Below are 18,781 nucleotides of genomic sequence, written 5' to 3'. Positions count from 1 at the left end.
GGCCACACAAAGTTGCTGAGGTTGACTTTGAACTTGAGATCCTCCTGCCTCAGCCTCCCAAATCACTGGGATTACAGACGTTGTGTCACTGTGCATGGCTGAGTGTTATTACTTTTGGATGTACTTTTATTATAATTTTTTTTTTAATATTTATTTTTTAGTTCTCTGCGGACACAACATCTTTGTTTGTATGTGGTGCTGAGGATCGAACCCGAGCCGCATGCATGCCAGGCGAGCGCACTACTGCTTGAGTCACATCCCCAGCCCCCTTTATTATAAATTTGTAAATTTTAAAATAATGTCCTGCTCCTCTGAACCCTGCATATAATTTCAGGGGGTTTACCCAGCCTTGACCACTTAGAGGAGGACTCTGATCCTCAGTCAACTGTGTTCTCCTGGATCTGCTAGGCATGGCCAGTCTTTTGCTCTGACTTCCAAGGTAACCACTCTTAGTGCTCACAGCCCCATCTCTCCCACAAACAGCAATGCTGCAGGCCTATCAGAGGTCCTGGGAGATCTGAAATGGAGCCATGCAAAGTCTCTATTACTCAAGGAAAGGAAAAAACAGCAGCAGACAGCTAGACCTGTGTTGGTTTATCCAGGCTTCAGAGAATTTGTCAGACCTTCTCTGATGGGCTTACTTCTGCCCCTTCTGAGCTGGGAACCCTGAGATCTGGAGTAACCCAGTTCTCCTGGAGCCAGGCCTTAGTAAACAAAAGCCCTGGCTGGGGGATGTCTTTTGGTGCCTGGCAACTCTGCTTTTGGCTGGGAAACTTCTGAAGCCTTTAAACAGCTTCAGTCCCCACCCCCAGGCAGGAAGGAAGAAACATGCCCACAGCAAGGGGGCCAAAATGCAAATTACCACTTTGATCTGTTTCTGGGCTACATAGTCAGACCAGTGTGGCGGCAAAGACCAGCTGAGCATCTGAGCTACTCAAAAGGAGAGCAAGGCTATATAAGGAGAGATTCTGGCTAGACATCATGAAAGACTTCCTGGCCTACCTGGAGGGAAATTAAACATAGGCACTGGTAGAGTAAGTATTCTCCCCATCAAGCTGTGAAAGTGACCACTCAGTCTCTCCTGCCCACCTAACTCCCCCCACCCCACCCCGTGACTCCCTAGGGCCTCAGGATGAAGTCATAGGAGTAGCTGAATACCTGGAGTGGAGATGTTGTGGTCCTCCTTCACTCAGGACAAGCACATAGCTAAGGAATTAGTCAAGGCCGGAATCTGCCGGACTGATTGATGCACACCTTTGGCTGACACCAAAGCCTGTGTTCTTTGTGCTATGTAACCCCGTCTCTGATGCTCACCTGACCCCAATCTATCTCTGCAACCTTTCCCCACCACAGCCTCTACCACTTCCCCATACAGGAGTTGGGGGAAGGAGAGAAAGTAGGAATTTATTGAAGAACTATGAAATACCCACTTGTGTTCGTTGATTTTACATAAGAATATTTTAAAGCTCACAGCCTGAAGACTGAACTTCTCTCTAAGCAAGATAAAGAGTTTCTTAATCTTGGTACTATCGATATTTTGAGCAGGATTATCCTTTGTTGTAAGTGGCTGTGCTGTGTGTGCACTGTAGGATGTTTAGCAGCATCCCTGGTCTCTACCCTCTAGATGTCAGTAGTACATCCATGGGGGGAAGGTTGTGACAACCAGAAATATCTCCAGACATAGCCAAATATCCTCTGGGGAATAAAATTTCTCCCAGTTGAGAAATACTGAATTAAACCCAAATTTTTTTTAAAATCCATTTCAATGAAGCAGGTTATAGGAGTTGTATTAGTCCATTTTTTTGGTGCTGTAACAAATCACCTGAACTAAGATTGTACAAAGAAAAGAGGTTTATTTTAGCTCACAGTTTTGGAGATTGAAAGTCCAGGATTATGCAGCTTCATCAGTTTGGTCTCTGAAGGTGAGGGCTGACATGGCATCATGGTGGGAGTAGGAGAAGAAAAAAACAGGAAACAAAGGGGATTCAGGGCCAGGTTTATTCTTTTTATAACAACTAACTCTCACAGGAGCTAACTGGGGTTCCTCAGGAATTCCTCTGAGAATGGTACTGCTAATGATATAACCGACTTCCACTAGCATCTCCACCTTTTGTGTGTGTGTGCAGAAGATTGAACTCGTCGGGCCTCCTGCATGCTAGGCCATCACTCTAACACTGAGTCACATTCCCAGGTCCCACCTCTAGCCCAATGTCCTTAAGGTTGTACCACCTCAACACCACAACTGAGGCCCAAGCTTCCAGTCCATAACCTTTGGAGGACACACTCAAACTATATCCTAACCTTAGCAAGACTAAAAATAAATGTTCCAGTGTGGAATGAAGCCCCTGTTAGCTCGGGGGAGATAGATCAGTGTGGTCCAGGCTCCTGCTTCCGATGAAAGGTTGGTAGGTGGGAAAGGCAGCTTCTAGAGTTCAAGCCGGGCCTTGAGGCTCTGAAAACTGACATTTATGTTACTTGGGAATAATTAATTTTGCAGGGACCCAGAACTATCAAGTTAGAGTCCAAGAAGTGTCACTGCCACCTTGAAGGGGGATGTCTCACTGCCAGGGGACATCCAGAGTGGGAAATAGTATTAACAGGTAGTTAGTACCACATCCTGCTTTCCTTAGGTAGGGGTGAGGGTAAAGACAGAAGTGAGCAGGCATGGGGCCTGGAAGTATATACTATAGTAGTGTAAGAGTGTGGTCCATAAGGTTAATGTCAATATGATCCCTAATGAATTGAGAGTGTTTTAAAATATCAGTGATGCTGGGCATGATGGTATACATGTGTAATGCCAGTGACTCTGGAGGCTGAGGCAGGAGGATCGCAAGTTCAAGACCAGTCTTAGCAACTTAACGAGACCCTGATTCAAAAAAAAAAAAAAAGTCTGGAATGTAGCTCAGTGATAAGGCACTTCTGGGTTCAATCCCTGGTATCAAAAAAAAAAAAAAAAAAAAGAAAAAGAAAAAGAAGTCATTGATGGCAATGAGGCGTAGTAACTTCATGACTTTTGAATCTAATAACAAAAATTGTGCTTCATATGTCTTTTTAAATTTCACTTTCCTAGTAAACCATTTAAAAAAATATTTTTAGTTGTAGATGGACATACAATACTTTTATTTTATTTAATTTTATGTGGTCTGAGGATAGAATCCAGTGCCTCACATGTGCTAGGCAAGTGCTCTACCACTGTGCTACAATCTCAGCCCCCTAGTAAAACATTTTTTATTGCATTTTATTAAAGATTCTATGATGAATTAGAAATTAAAAACAAACACAAAGCTAGGAGCTGTGGCACACGCCTGTATTCCTAAGGACTTGGGAGGCCAAGCAGGAGGATCGCTAATTTGAGACCAGCCTGGGCAATTTAGTAAGACCCTGTAAAAAGGATTGGTGATGTAATTCAGTGGTAGAATGCTCTTGGGTTCAATTTCCAGTTTTTGAGGGGGGAAAAAAACAAAACAAAACAAAACAAAACAGCCTGTTCTCCTAGCATAATTTGAGAAGCACAAAGAAAAAATCATTTTTTTTAGAGAATTTTTTTTTTTCTTTTTTGGTGGTGCTGAGGATTGAACCCAGGGCCTTGTGCATGCGAGGCAAGCACCCTACCAACTGAGCTATGTCCCCAGCCCCTAGAGAATTTTTTTTTTTTTTTTTAAATATTTTATTTGGAAGCATTATACAAGCTGAATATTTATTGCCATTCCTTGCACTTGGTACCCTTGTGATAATTATACAATACAAAGAAAATGTAATGACTATTTTCACCAAAACCCATAAAAGATGCCCCCCAAATTCCTCAGTGTGCCACAAACTTACCCCAGTGTGCCACAAAGACATAATCATTTTCTGTATGTGACAGGAAGTCTGAGAATATCTATGCATAGCTAGACAGTCTCTAATATGGAATTATCCAGAACATATTTAGTACATTTAATGAGGTTCAAAAAATACCTTCATCCAAAAATAATGGAAAGGAACCAGAAAAACTGTGATATATTTACATGAAAGTACAAAATCTTTTATAAAATTGTCTTGAAAAACAGAGTTTCACCATATTTACCAAAAAAAAAAAAAAAAAGTTAAAGAACTAAAGAAACAGTAGACACGGTGATAAAAAATGATAAAACTTCAGTCTGATGCCATAATTGCAATCATATTATTAATTTGAGGAAATAGTTAAAAGCCCAGTGATTATTCCATATACTCATCTGAATTATTTCCTTTAAATAATGGTTATATTGGGGAATTGGTCAATTAGCCCTCCGTTCTTGTACTCCCATCTTGCCTTTTCCCGAAGCCCTCTACTGAGGTGACCCACAGAGGAGGTCTTTCCATCATGTTCTATGAGGGGGTACCATATGGAATCTGCTGGATTGCCTTAAGAAAAGCACTAGGAGGCACTGACAGCTCCACTATGAGCGATACCAGCCCTCAGGCTCCCATTGAAAATGTACAGGTAAGATTTCAGAGAAAGGCACCAAGACAGAACAGTGCCAGCTATTTCCCCATTATGTGTCGGATCACATTTTTGTGTTTTGTTTTGTTTCGTTGGTACCGAGGACTGAACCCAGGGGCACTTAACCACTGAGCCACATCCCCAGCCCTTTTTTTATGTTTTATTTAGAGATAGGGTCTCGATACATTACTTAGGGCTTCTCTAAATTGCGGAGGCTGGCTTTGAACTCACAATCCTCCTGCCTCAACTTAATGAGACACTGGGATTACAGGCATGTGCCACCAGGCCCAGCTCAGATCATATTTAGTACCTGGTCATGTAGAATTTTCATTCCAGGAAGCATTAAGGTGACATATTTACAGTAATGTCAAGCAGAAAATTTGCGGAAGGGAGAAGGAAAATCATCCACCATTTAGACTGCAATGATAGCTAATAAATGCCCTTAGTAAGCCTAATAAGCAATGACTTAAAATATATTAAATTTACATTAAAAATATTTGAAATAAAACCTCTCAAGCAACTAAGAGTGCTTTTAACATAAGAGATTTTTAAAATAGTAGTAGCAATAATAATTATTGCATTGTTATTAATCCCTAATAAACTATTTTTATAATAAAGAATGTCACAGACACTAGATCTCTGGATCTCTAAAAATCTTAATAAATATATAGAGTTTGTAGAAAACATAACCTTACTGGAATGTCCCTTATATTCAATTAAAAGGTAAAATTAAAACCTCAGCCTAGGTAGCAGCTCCTAAAGCCTCAAGAACACTTGTTAAGTTCTATACTTTCTTTGGTTATCGTCTCTAATTCCAATCCTCAAAAAATAAATGAATTCAGAACATTAAAATAAGATACATTGTATCTGGTCTGAAATTACAGTATTATTAAGTATTTGAAAAATATCCAGCATTAGGTATGAACTCAACTATTAACATAAGTTTGAATTAATATATACTTTTAAAAATTAAATATTTAGGAAAGGCATTAATAATATATACTTTACTTTCAGAATCACAGGTTATCAACAATACAGTTTTCAACCTGTCAGTAGGAGGTCAAATGCAATGCAAATATATTGCAATCATTTTTTTCAAAATTAGCTTTAAAATATCACATGGAATTAAAACATTGCAAACAACTATTCATCCGTTGGGTTATTCAACAGTCGTTTCAAGAAACCAGGCACACAAAAAGTACTCATATATAGTATAATACAGATGTGTAGCAATTATAAATATATCATGTTAAATGACTTCAATTTGTGCTAGTTAACAAAGAATCCCTTTAAGTTATTTTTGGCATGGTGCCAGAGGCTTTGTCAAGACTGACTGTAAGGCATTGCTTGTTTGTAAATTTACAATTCATAGCACTCGGAGTCTTCAAGTAGATGTACAGTTAAAATGTAGGTTTGTTCATGTATTCTTCCATTGTCTCTTGTAACATATCAGAGTCTTCAATAGCTTTGACAGCAGTTTTCTTGGATGTTTCCTGAATTTCTCCACATTCCCAAAGTATCTGTCCAGCAGCTCCACATAATGGTGAACGATCTCTAGTGTCAAAAGCTCATTGTCTTCATTTTCTACTGCACAGCAAAAATACAAACTAGCATACACCTTTTATAAACAAGTTTTAGCTCCTTCCAGTCAATAAAACTGCTTGTCCTGTGACCACGAGAGAGAATAATCTGAACAATTTCCCGAGTGACCTTTTTCCTTTCTTTGTCGGGGAGGGTGGTGTACCATTTCTGCAGCCGCAATTTCCCTTGTCGACTGAAGAGCAATATGAAATGTATCTATAATGGGCCAGTTGAGTCCACAGCGGGCCTGCAGGTGAATTCTCTTCCACAGATTTGGGAAGTGAGTTCACTTGGGGAAGTGGGACTTCTCAGTTCAGACCTCTGCACTCTCAACATGCTGTCCCATGGTGACCCGGCCGCCACCGCCCCTGTCCCGAAAGCACCGAGCGCGAAGGACCCGAGGGCCGGACCCGAGCGCGAAGGACCCGAGGGCCGGACCCGAGCGCAGGAGCCCGCGCGGCTCCCCTAGAGAATTTTTAAAAAATATTTTTATTTATTTATTGGCGAACACAACATCTTTATTTTTTGTACGTGGTGCTGAGGATCGAACCTGGGCCGCACGCATGCCAGGCGAGCGTGCTACCACTTGAGCCACATCTCCAGCCCCCATTTTTTTTTTTTTTTTAAGAAGTACTCTCCTAGCAGAGAGCTGTGGTACATGCATGTTATCCCAGCTACTACTTGGGAGGCTGAGGTAGCAGGATCACACATTTGAGGCAAAAGGGCTGGGGATGTGTTGCAATGGGCAAAAGATGCGACTTATGCAGTCAAGGGAGCGAAATAAAGAATGTTCACACATTTCTGCTGTCTTCAATGCTTTATTCACTCAAATCACTCAATACAATTTCACTCTATAGGTTACTTTTTTACCTTTGTTTTATTTATTTATTCATTTTTATGTGGTACTGAGGATCAAACTCAGGGCTTCGCACGTGCTAGGTGAGTTCTCTACCGCTGAGCCACAACCCCCGCCCCCCACTCTATAGGTTTTTTTTTTTTTTTAGTTGTTGACAGACCTTTATTTGTTTATTTATATGTGGTTCTGAGAGTCGAACCCAGTGCCTCACACATGCCTGGCAAGTGTGTTTCCACTAAGCCACAGCCATAGCCCCCTCTATAGGTTCAAGAAAATGACAATCCTTAATGTTAGGCACTGTGATAGACATAATCAATTCACAGTAAACAATTCTAGATTAATTAATTCTAAGCACTGCAAACACACTTTAATCATGACAGGCTAATGACAGACATTCCCTCTGTGGGCTAAGTTCAAATGTCAGATCAAAAGTCTCAAGCCTTATGCTTTAAGTCCAGCAGATGCACACTCAGGTCTGGAACCAAGGCAGGCTTCTGGTGAGGTAGAGCTGATAGCTGATTGAGGAGAGGGTTGTAGGGAGAAGTTGCAGCTCTCACCAAGGTCAAGATGTGGCTGTAGACTTTGAGAGTGGTGAGCAAGATGCAGAGGATCAGCAAACGATAAAAAGTGTTGGAATGTCAGTCCAGGTCCTCATCAATACTGAGGGCATCAGTATTGGCTGGCTGAACATCTGTTCATTTGCTCTATTATTTATACTAAATTTGGGGGCTTTTGACCCTCCTTTTTTTTTAATGTCGATGGAACTTTAATTAATTAATTAATTTATATTACTTATATAAATTATAAGTAATTATATATGCACACGCGCGCGCGCACACACACACACACACACACACAGGGCTGGGGATGTAGCTCTGTGGTAGAGTGCCACAAAAAACCATTACGGTTATTGAAGGCCCTATCCCATGCTAACTAAGCCAGAATCTATAGAAGTTGAAAACATACATTTTGCATGTGGTACCGGGCATTGAATCCAGAGACTTTCTACTACTTTTCATATTTTATTTTGAGAAAGGGTGGATCTCATTAAACTTCTCAGGCTGACCTAGAATTGTGATTCTCCTGCCTCACCCTCTCAAGTAGCTGAGACTAAAGGTGGGTGGCCCCAGCCCTGAGAGCCTTTTTTTTTTTTTGTGGTGCTGGGGATTGAACCCAGGGCCTTGTTCATGTGAGGTAAACACTCTACCAACTAAATTATATTCCCAGCCCAAAAGCCTCCTGAATACAACAGATTGCTCTATCAACTTCTCTCAGTCATAACTCCAACTTAGAAGTAACAGAAACCAACTCATTTATTGCTCATGGCATGGAAAGGTCCAGAAATTTGCTCACTCAGGCACGGCTGTATCCAAGGGCTCAACAGGTACAACAGAGAACACGTCTTTCTCAATTCATGGCTCTGCTTCCAACTCTGTTGGCTTTACTCTAGGGAAGTCTCTCTCCAAACAGTTGCCAAGAAGACCATTAACAAGCCCAGGCCAATGCTCTTCCAGTTTAGCAATCCCAGAAGAACAGGAGGGCCCCTGTCCGGGTGTTCCAGCCAAGGTCTCAGGCTGACACTCATTGCCTTACTATCTTGGTTTGAGCCACTTGTCAATCACAGTGGCCAAGGGAATGAAATGTGCTGATCAGCCCATCACCTGCTCACCTTGGAGCCAGAGTGGGAGAGGGCTAGCTTCTTAGAGGGTTATCAGAGTGCTCTCAAAAGGAGAAGAGGCATGAAGGATGCTGAGTGACTGAGCAACAGATGTTATTTTATTTGCTCCTGGGTTCATGGTGAGATGAGATGTGTAGAAATCACAAGAATGAAATATGTAGAAATCACAGGCAGAACTGGACGAATGCAGAGTCAGTGTTAAGGTACTCTTGGGGGAAGAAGATCTTAAACTGACCTTTGATTGATGAGGCTTCTTGGGAGGCAGAGCACCAGTAGACACCAGGAGGCAGGAAGCCTAGAGTGTGGTGAAGATGACCACTCATGACCGGAGCATTATGTTGGAAGGACCCAAAACTGGTTAAGGACAAGGATGGCCTTGGGATTATCTTCCATTCTAATACAATGATAGCCTTTATTTTTTAAAATTTTTTATTTTATTTTATTTTTTATTTATTGTTTTAGTTCTCTGCGGACACAACATCTTTGTTTGTATGTGGTGCTGAGGATCGAACCCAGGCCGCACGCATGCCAGGCAAGCGCGCTACTGCTTGAGCCACATCCCCAGCCCCAATGATAGCCTTTAAAGGTGATGGTGAACTGGAGAGAGTCAGAGGTTAGACCATTCAGGGCCTTTAGACTTGAGGATTTGATTGCTCCTGAGAGCCTATGTGAGAAACTGTGCTGTTTACCTTCCAGAGGAAGGCCTGGATGGAGAGAGGCAGGAGGCAGGGAGGACAGGGAAGAGAACTTACCAGACCCAACACTTTGTAGCTCTTACTCTGGCTAAGGTAGCATAAAGTGCTTAGAAAAGTGGCCTCCAACTTGTGATCCTCCTCCCTCAGCCTCCTGAGTTGCTGGAATCACAAGTGTGCACCAAATGCCCAGCCAGAGTAATGCTTTAGAAAAGGAAATCTGAATCACATTTCTCCCCTGCTCTTAAAACATGTGAAGGCCTAAGATAGGATGGATGAACCCAGACTAATTCCATCCTAAGATCAGGAGTCATCTTGTCAAGAGTTATAAAAGATACAGTTCTATTTTCTGTAAAATATTAGGATTTCTATTTGGCCTTGACGTTATTTTGATGTTTTAAACTTGCTTGGAATGCCTGCCTGTGCCTTGAACTCACCCATGCCTGGTTTTCCCTAACCAGATAACAACCCTCTCTGAAACCCTAATGGTGCCTCATAAATTCTGAGGTTGGGATCTAAATTTACTCCCTAAGTGCTGAACCATTTAGACCATTAACCTATTACCTGCCTTTGTATTATGCTTGTCAAAATCCTGTTATCTGTAAGTTCTCAATACACCCACCTTTTGCAACTTTTTGTGCTATAAAACTGCGCTCCCAGAGAGCTGGAGTTCTGTTCTCTAACTGAAAGATTTAGGGAGGGACAGTCCCGGCTAGTCGGAATTACAAGCTTGCTTTAATTTGATTTAAAATTGGAGTTGGGGGCTGGGGATGTGGCTCAAGAGGTAGCACGCTCGCCTGGCACGCGTGTGGCCTGGGTTCGATCCTCAGCACCACATACAAATAAAGATGTTGTGTCCGCCAAAAAAAGTTTTCTCTCTCTCTCTCTCTCTAAAAAAAAATAATAAAATTGGAGTCGGTGGTCTTTTCTTTGCTTCGTGTTTTAACAAGGATGATAGGAGAGCCAGCAGAGTTCTGGGAGCAGAATACATTGGGCTTTGTGACTAACGGTGGTGAGGAGGAAGGAGAAAACCAGGGTTCTTGTGAGATTTGAGCCTGGGTGATCAGAAGGACAGAGGAACTCTTAACAGAAACAAGCAAGAACTAAGAAAGTCCATACACATATATTCGTTGCCAAATCTGGGCTTGGCTCTGCCAGGGTCTAGAGAGAAAAAGAACAAACTAGGAGTTTGCCTTCTAGGAGTAGTTTCTCTGCAAGAGGCACAGGCATTTGATAGATGATCTCAACATATTGTGATGTGTGGTGAGACTTGAAAAAGCAGTGTAGGGGACAGAGGTAGTAACAGTTCTTCTATTCACACAGCTGCTCAAATCACGAAACCTGGGCCGCAACCTGGCTCCTCCCACATCCATCTCCTCCTCTGTCTCATACGTGGTTAATATCAAGATCAGGAGATATCATCTTCTACATATCTTTTTCTTCTGTCTTTTTTTCTTTAACTACTGGCTGTTCCACCACTGAACTCAGCCTTTTTATTTTATTTTATTTATTTATTTTTTGAGATAGGATCTTAGTAAGTTGTCCAGGCTGGCCTCTAACTTGTAATGCTCCTGCCTCAGCCTCCATGTTGCTGGAATTACAAGTATGTACCATGGTGCCCAGCCAGAGTAATGATTTAGAAAAGGAAATCTGAATCACATCCCTCCCTGCTCATAAAGCTTTCAATAGCTTCCCATTGTTCTCAGAATAAAACCCAATATCCTCAAACTAAGCTATCAAACCTGGTAGGATCTGACTCATGGCCTCAGCAGCCTCATTGTCCTCTATTTCCTAATCCTCTCCAGGGTTGATGAGGGTTCAACAGTCTGTAGGAAGTGGCAAGTTCCTTCACATCACAGCACTTTTCCATGTGATGCTCCTTCTGTCTGGAATGTTCTTCCCCAATTCTTGGCCCAGCAAACTACATGGTTTTGGGTAATTTCCTCAGGACCTCCAGATTTTACCAAGAGTTAGTCAGCTATTTCTGTAAAGGGAAAATGGCAAATAATTTAGGCTTTGCAAAGTCTCTGTTGTAACTACTCATCTCTGCTCTCATAGCAGCCTAAGGCATTAGGTAAATAGATGCTGGACTTGAATTTCACGTACTTTTTCTTTATCATAAAATGGATATTCTTTCTTTTCATTTTTATTATCATCATTTTGAATTGTAAAAACAAGCTGAGTTTTAATCCCAACTATCTAGGAGACTGAGGCAAGAGGATCACAATTTTGAAGCCAGCCTCAGCAAATAAAAAACATCCCATCCGAAAATAAAAAGGGCTGGGAGATAAAGTGCTCTTGGGTTCAATCCTCAGTATCACAAAACAACAACAACAACAACAAAAAACAAACAAAACAAATAGGAGGTGTGCCAGAATTGGCCCCTAGGCTGTTTGTAGCTTGCTAACCTTTGCTCTACACTATCAAAGAATATAACTTCCTATTTTGCACTTATCACAGTAGTAAAATAATAGGCATATGATATATTCTTTTTGTTTTTCTTCTGAGAGTTGAGCCTGGAGGTGCTTTACCATTGACCTATAGTTCCCAGCCCTTTTTATTTCTTTTTCTTTTCTTTTTTTTTTTGAGAGAGAGAGAGTCTCACTAAGTTGCCCAGGTTGGCCTTGAATTTAGGATCCTCCTGTGTCAGCCTTCAGAATAACTAGAATTACAGGCATGGACCACCGTGCTGATAGACTCTTTCTTTCTTTCTTTCTTTTTTTTTTTTTGATACAAGGGATTGAACCTAGCAGTGCTTAAACCCAGTCCTTTTTATTTTTTATTTTGAGACAGGGTCTCACTAAGTTGATGGGGGTCTCCTTAAATCACTGAAGATCTTGCTTAAATCACTGAGGCTGGCCTCAAACTTGCAATTCTCCTGCCTTGGCCTTCTTCTTCTTCTTCTTCTTCTTTTTTTTTTGTTAGCAGAAATTGAACCCAGGAATGCTTAAATACTGAGTCACATCTTCAGCCCTTTTTCATATTTTATTTTGAGACAGGGTCTCACTAAGTTGCTTAGGGTCTCACTAAGTTGCTGAGACTGGCTTTGAACTTGTGATCCTCCTGCCTCAGCCTCCTGAGACCCTGGGATTACTGTTGTGCATCACCATGACTGGCTAATAGATCTCTTCATATTGTCTCCCATGTTGAAAGTAAGCTCTGAGAGGGAAAGAGCTACACTTGTTTTGTTTATCCTTTTTCTCCTGAGCATCCAGCACAGGGCTTGACATGTTGTAAGTGTTCAATATATGAGGAGGGATAAAGTATTCTCTCTGTTGAAAGGAGCTCAAAACCTAGTGAATGCAGACACATAAACAATTAACTACACAATTACTAGGTAAAGCTGTGTTGGAAGGAGGGAGAGTTCAGTTTCTGGGGGTTCCTGTGGGAAATTAGAGTATGATGGCCATTTGGAACTACCTACATGAATTCAGTCTAAGATGTAGATAAGGAATAAGATTCTCCAAAGAGAGAAGAGATGTAGAAGTCACCGGAGTATGTCAGATCAATAAAGGAGAAAGGCCACTCAGAGAGAGGTTGAATAAGGAGAGGATGGAGACTAAAACCTTGGGATAAATTTCTTTCCAGAGAAAGGACAGAGGTTTACAGAGAGGTATAGAAGAGATCAAAGATACATTATTTCAGAAGCTAAGAGGAGTGATTTTATATTTTTGTACCCACCTAGTTTACCACTGTACCCAGGTTTATGCATTGGGCATGGCAAATAGCAGACACCCAGAAAATCTGTGAATTGAAAATTAAGTTGTGGGGCTGGGGAGGTGGCTCAAGCGTAGCGCGCTCGCCTGGCGAGCGTGCGGCCCGGGTTCGATCCTCAGCACCACATACAAACAAAGATGTTGTGTCCGCCGAAAACTAAAATATAAATAAATAAATATTAAAAAAAAAAAAAGAAAATTAAGTTGAATCAGAAGGTTTCAAGAAGCGCTACACAGTATGCTGCTTACAGGAAGTGCTCCCAAGAAAGAAGAAAGTAGTGTGGAAGGCATGCTGCTGGGGCTGGCAGGCATGAGGGCTGATGTGGCATGGTGTTTGACTTGAGGTGAACCTGGTGAGCTTGTGTTATTGGGAATTGAATCCAGGGCCTTGTGCATGCTAGGCAAACATACTATGGGAGCTATATCCACAGCCCCTTTTTTATTTTGAGACAGGGTCTAAGTGGCACAGGCCTACTTCAGCCTCATGAGTTTCAGGCCTGGGCCACTGCACCCTGCTCAAGAGCAGATATTTTAAAAATATTTCTTTTTTTTTTTTTTTTAAATATTTATTTATTTAGTTAGTTATTGGCAGACACAACATCTTTGTTTGTATGTGGTGCTGAGGATCGAACCCGGGCCGCACGCATGACAGGCGAGCGCGCTACCACTTGAGCCACATCCCCAGCCCTAAAAATATTTCTTGAGCTGGGTATGGTGGCTTATGCCTGTAATCCTAGCAACTTGGGCTGAAGGTGAGGATCCTGAGTTTGACGCTTCTCTGCGCCACTTAGGGAGACCCTGCCTCAAAAAACTTACAAAAAAAGTATTGATGTATACTTTGTCTTCTTAGTCCTGAGCATGCAGAAATCCATACAAATTCATCTCTGCTCTCAAGGAGCTCACAGTCTGCTTGAAAGGCAAGAACACCAGCCCTGACGATTACAGTATAAGGTGTAAACTTAATTTAGGAGCAGAGATGGGGAGAACTAGTAAACTTGGAAAGCATCACAGAACAGGTGATATTTGAGCTGAGTCTAACATGTGCGAGTTCACTAGGGCAGCAGTTGCAGAGGAAATCAGTCTGGGCAAAACCCAGAGAAATGCAGTAGTTCTCAAGCACATGTGCAAAAAACTTATCGGAGAGGGCTGTTTAAAACTCAGATGCCACGGCTACGCTCCCGAGAGACTGCTGTTTCAACAGGCAAGTGCCACCCATTTTAACAAACTTCCTTCAGAGGATCACACTCAGAAAAACCTCTTTCTGTGTTCCCAAAGCTGGACGGAGAGGCAACGGGAAGACAAGGCTGGGGAGATCGCTGCCCATCTTCGCTCCTGGGCCTCTGAAGGAGGTCACACTATTAGAATTAAAAACAAAAACGCCTTCATTTTGCGTTGCGCTTTCAAGGTACTTGAAAGTAAGATACTCTCATGTACCTTACTTTGTCGGAGCAATAACTCTGTGGAATAGGGATTCTGAATCTCATTTTATAGAGGAGGAAACAGGTTTAGAGAAGGGAGCCGATTTGCTCAAGGTCACAAAGCGAGAGGTGGCAAGGCTGAGCAGGAAAACCAGGCGACCCGACTCCCTGTTCCAAGACTTTTCGACTACGCAGGCCGGCCAGAGAGTGGGTGGGGCTCAGTCCCTCCCTAGAGGCTGGTTCCAAAATGGTGGAGGCAGTGGCGTCAGCAACGCCCCCGCCCCTTCGGTCCACCTCCCTCCCTCTTCCACAGGCCACCAGGCGGGGGGAAGGGACGGAACGGAGCACCCCACGTGACTGCCGACAGCCCGGCGCGTGACGCAAAGCGGCGGGCCCAACGCTCGCTTTTTCTTTCGGGAAATGTAGTTCAGGAGTCCGCCCAGTCAGCGCGGAGGGGCCGGCCAAGGACTACATTTCCCAGGAGGCAGCGGAGCGACGCAGCCGCAGCGGTCGACGGAGAGCGGGGACGCGGGGCGCACTGTCGGGCGGGGGCGAGGTTCGGGCCGGTTGTGCCGTTGCGAGGCTGCAGCTGCGGTCGCTGCGGTGGGCCCAGGTGAGTGAGCGCCTCTGTTGGGAGTTGGGACAGCTCCACCGGCTCCAATCATTTTCTATTTTATCTTTTCTCTGCGGCGGCTGCGTCTGGGTTAGGGGAAAGGCCTGGCGTGGAGCCTCTCCCCCGCGCTAACACCCGGGCCTCTTCTCAGCGGGCCCCGCTTCCTCCGGCTCCTCCCCCTCCCCGCCCTTCAGGGCTTCTCTTCGCTCGGGCCTAGCTCCCCAGGCTCTAGGCCGCCTTCTTTGCCGGGCAGCGTCTACATCTCTGTCTCCTTTTTGCAATCTGCCTGGGGAGGCTTCCACTTTTCCTCCCCTCAGCCCCTTTTGATCTTATGAACCCTATTATTTGGATTCTCCCTTTCCCGGAACTCTTGAATGCCCTTCCCCCCTCACAGTCTCCCCATTGGCCTGGTTCTGTTTTAGGGCGCATGTTTGCTGGCACTCAGTAAATGTTAATATTTCCGTTCGCTTCTGCCTTGTGGCCAAGAGAGGCATAATCCACGTTCATCTCCTTTCAAAAAAAAAAAAATAGCGTTCGCACTTTTTTTTTCTTAGGAGGCTGGAAGTGAGGCCGACTTACATTCCAGTGGTCATTGGCCTGTGTCCTGCATATATGAAGTAGTTTCTCTTAGCATCTAAGCAACTTTTATCAGCTACTATTTGCTCTTCTAAGTCTGTGGGGTGGAGAGTGGCGGCGGAAATGGTGAGCAACTCTGGTGCCCAGAAGTTGGAAGCCATCAGTGGGAGTGCAGTATTGACGGGGAAGTTGTTAATTGGATTGAAAGGAAAACGTCTGAGAGTGGTATGGCCCGGCCGGACCAGCCTAGTGAAACTTAAGGGGGCAGCATTACGGAAGGATCCTTGAGCCAGTCTGGCGGAGTTCATATTTGGGCTCTGCCAATTTTTGATTTTAGATCGAATTTTCTCTTCTAAGTGCCTTGGTTTTCTTGTTTTTAAAGTAACAGTGCTGAAATAGTAGTGAATTTCGCACTTTACAGGGTTATTGTGAAGACCAAGTAAAGACTACTTAGCTACTATCATCAACATTCTCTTCGTCGTGTATAGGATTTCTAGTTTGTGGGCTTAGAGTGAAAAGGGATTTAACACACCATCAGTTTTCTTTCCTTTCAGATGCCCTTCCTTGTTTTTTATTTTATTTTATTTTATTTTTTGATATGCGATGCTGAGAATAGAACCCAGTGCCGCACACTTGCTAGGCAAGCGCTCTGCCACCGAACCACAACCCCAGCCCTCTTCCTTGTTTTTGTTTGTGGACATATTATCGGTAGTATTTTTTTGTTTTGGTACTGGGGATTGAACCCAAGGACTGTTTACCACTGAGCTACATCTCCAACCTTTTTTCTGTTCTCTCTCTCTCTTTTTTTTTTTTCTTCCTTTTTTGAGATGGGGACTCTCTTGCCTCAGCCTTCTCAGTCCCTGAGTTTATAAGTCTCTACCATCATGCCCGGCTTCTTCTGTCCTGTTATCTAGACAGTCTGATGTGTATATTATTTAGTAGAAGCCTGTTAAAGGTACAGAAATGGTTTCTGTCTTGAAAAATGTGGAGCAAATTGGGCTGTTTGTTTTTTGGTAGAAAATGTATTTTGTGAACTATTGTTTGTGCTTTAACTATGTCAAGAACAATTATGGTGCAGTGATGTAGGCTTGATTGCATTTTGTAAAAGCTGAAGTTTCTGTAAGCAACTAATTAATTAAAATCCTATATGTATATATGTATAAACCTATATGTATAGTAGTACTCCATTTAAAAAAGAAATTCTTTTTAGCCCCAGTGAAAGTTTATTTATTTGCGGGGCTGGGCATTGAACCCCAGGACTTTTTGCATGAGCTATGTCTCCAACCCAGTGTAGTTCAATTTGAGCTCTGGTGGTGATGGTAGTAGCTTTCTTTATTGTATTTCTTTAAATACAATAGGTACATACTCCTGTATTTGATTTAGCCAGTGAATTATGCTTTACAGGCTTAGGGGTATAGCTCAGTATAGAGGGCTTGCCTGGCATGCATAAGGCCCTGGGTTTAATCCCCAGCACTGCCAAAAAAATACAAAAATAAAACAAAAGGAAAAAATTTTTGGATTACAAAGAATGATCTGTTTTGTACTAAAAAAAATTGGAAGGAAGAAGAACTTGGAGTATATCCAAGATTAGCACAGAGATGGGGAAGGAAGAAGCTGAATGGGAGAGCTCACAGGCATATGATTTGCTTGCTTTAGATTGGATAGTTCTAATTATCAAGAATCTTAAGAGTTCTAGCTAGCCTTTCTCTTGCATACTGACATCCTGAATTGAAGGAAATGTGATTAATATATTTTTTACTCAAATATTAGACTAATGGATTGCCTAACACACACTCATTCGATAAACATCTAAGATCAATTCACTATTTGACCCTGATTGATTGACTGAAGGAGTGATTCAACAAATTGTACCCAGGGATGGGGATATAGCTCAGTTTGTAGAGTGCTTGCCTTGCATGCACATGGCCCTGGGTTCAATCCCCAGCACCACCAAAAAAAGAAAAGAAAACAAACAAAAAACAAAACCAAATTGTATCCAAGAGCCAACCATATACTAGGCCAGTTTGCTGTTTGTGCTAGGCCCTGTGTGGGCAATGAAGCAGGCAATGAAGTGTGAGGCAGGTGTGGCCTTGTCTTTTGGGAATTTACAGGATAGTGGGTTAAGTAGATAAATTGCACATTGAGAAAAGTGGCCTGGAGGTCATGCTGGAGACTTCAATAGTCACTTAAAAGGGGTAGATTTAACAGTGGTCAGAGGAGTTCTTTTTGGGGAGAATGAGGAACCAGTTAGGATGTCAGGGAAACCGCAAGGAACATGTTCACAGTTTAGTGTGCTCTCTGAATTGAAAGAAGGCAAAGTGTAGGTTACACACGGGAAAGTATTTAAAGATGAGTTGGTGTGGGCTGGGGATATAGCTCAAGTGATAGAGCTGTTGCCTAGAGTGCAGGGAAACTCTTGAGTTCAGTCCCCAGCACCACCAAAAAAAAAAGAGAGAGGTTTGGCGGTTTAGGAAAGCTGTTAAGGTATCCTGATAGATAGGTTGTTATGATAGGGGTGTGTGTGTGTGTGTGTGTGTGTGTGTGTACATAAGGCCATTTACAACAAAATGTTATTTTAATAGTACAAACAGGGAGGAAAAAAGATTGTGACTTCATTTGGTACTAGGGATTGAACCCAGGCTCACTTTTGACATTGAGCTTCATCCCCAGTCGCTTTAATTTTTTATTTTGAGACAGGGTCTCACTAAGTTGTTTAGGGCATTGCTGATTAACACAATACCTTTATTTATTTTTCTGTAGTGTTGGGGTTTGAACCCAGTGCCTCAATGTGCTAGGCAAGCATTTTACCACTGAGTCACAACTCTAGCCCATTGCTGATTGTTGAGGCTGGCCTTGAATTTATAATCTTCCTCAGCCTGTTGAGTTGCTGGGATTAAGGCATGTGCCACTGTGCTCAGTTTAAAATTACTTTTGCAGAGGGGCAAAATAGACTTGGAAGATGTCAAGTGAAGAGGCTACTAGCCTGCTGGAGATGGCAGTTGCCTAATGTAGAGTGTTTGAGTGAAGATGTAGCCACAGGAAGAAGTAGAGGGTTTGGAGTTTAAGTAGGTTTAATGTTCTCTTGAGCAGGATACCCCCCTCCCCAGTCCCCCTGGGGATTTAGCTCAGGGGTGCTTTACTATTGAGCCATGTCCCTGCCCTTTTTATGTTGATACGGGGATCTCACTA

General features: G+C 42.8%; 1 protein-coding gene and 1 pseudogene across 1 annotated transcript in view; one reads left to right on the top strand and one right to left on the bottom strand.

Annotated features, from left to right (window-relative positions):
* Positions 1-3,643: 3,643 nt before the first annotated feature.
* LOC124110019 (AP-1 complex subunit sigma-3-like) lies at positions 3,644-6,389 on the bottom strand (annotated as a pseudogene).
* Positions 6,390-14,893: 8,504 nt separating this feature from the next.
* Positions 14,894-18,781, top strand: part of Thrap3 (thyroid hormone receptor associated protein 3) — a 55,095-nt gene continuing 51,207 nt past the window's right edge. Inside the window, exon 1 of the mRNA XM_046468849.2 lies at positions 14,894-15,016. The gene's annotated coding sequence lies outside the window, so the exon portion shown is untranslated. The remainder of the gene's footprint in view (positions 15,017-18,781) is intronic.

The sequence above is a fragment of the Marmota monax genome, unplaced genomic scaffold (assembly GCF_021218885.2).
Source record: "Marmota monax isolate L192 unplaced genomic scaffold, Marmota_monax_Labrador192_F-V1.1 WCK01_AAM20220418_F8-fsc00008, whole genome shotgun sequence".
Taxonomy (NCBI): domain Eukaryota; kingdom Metazoa; phylum Chordata; class Mammalia; order Rodentia; family Sciuridae; genus Marmota; species Marmota monax.
This window is presented reverse-complemented; position numbering and strand designations above follow the sequence as displayed.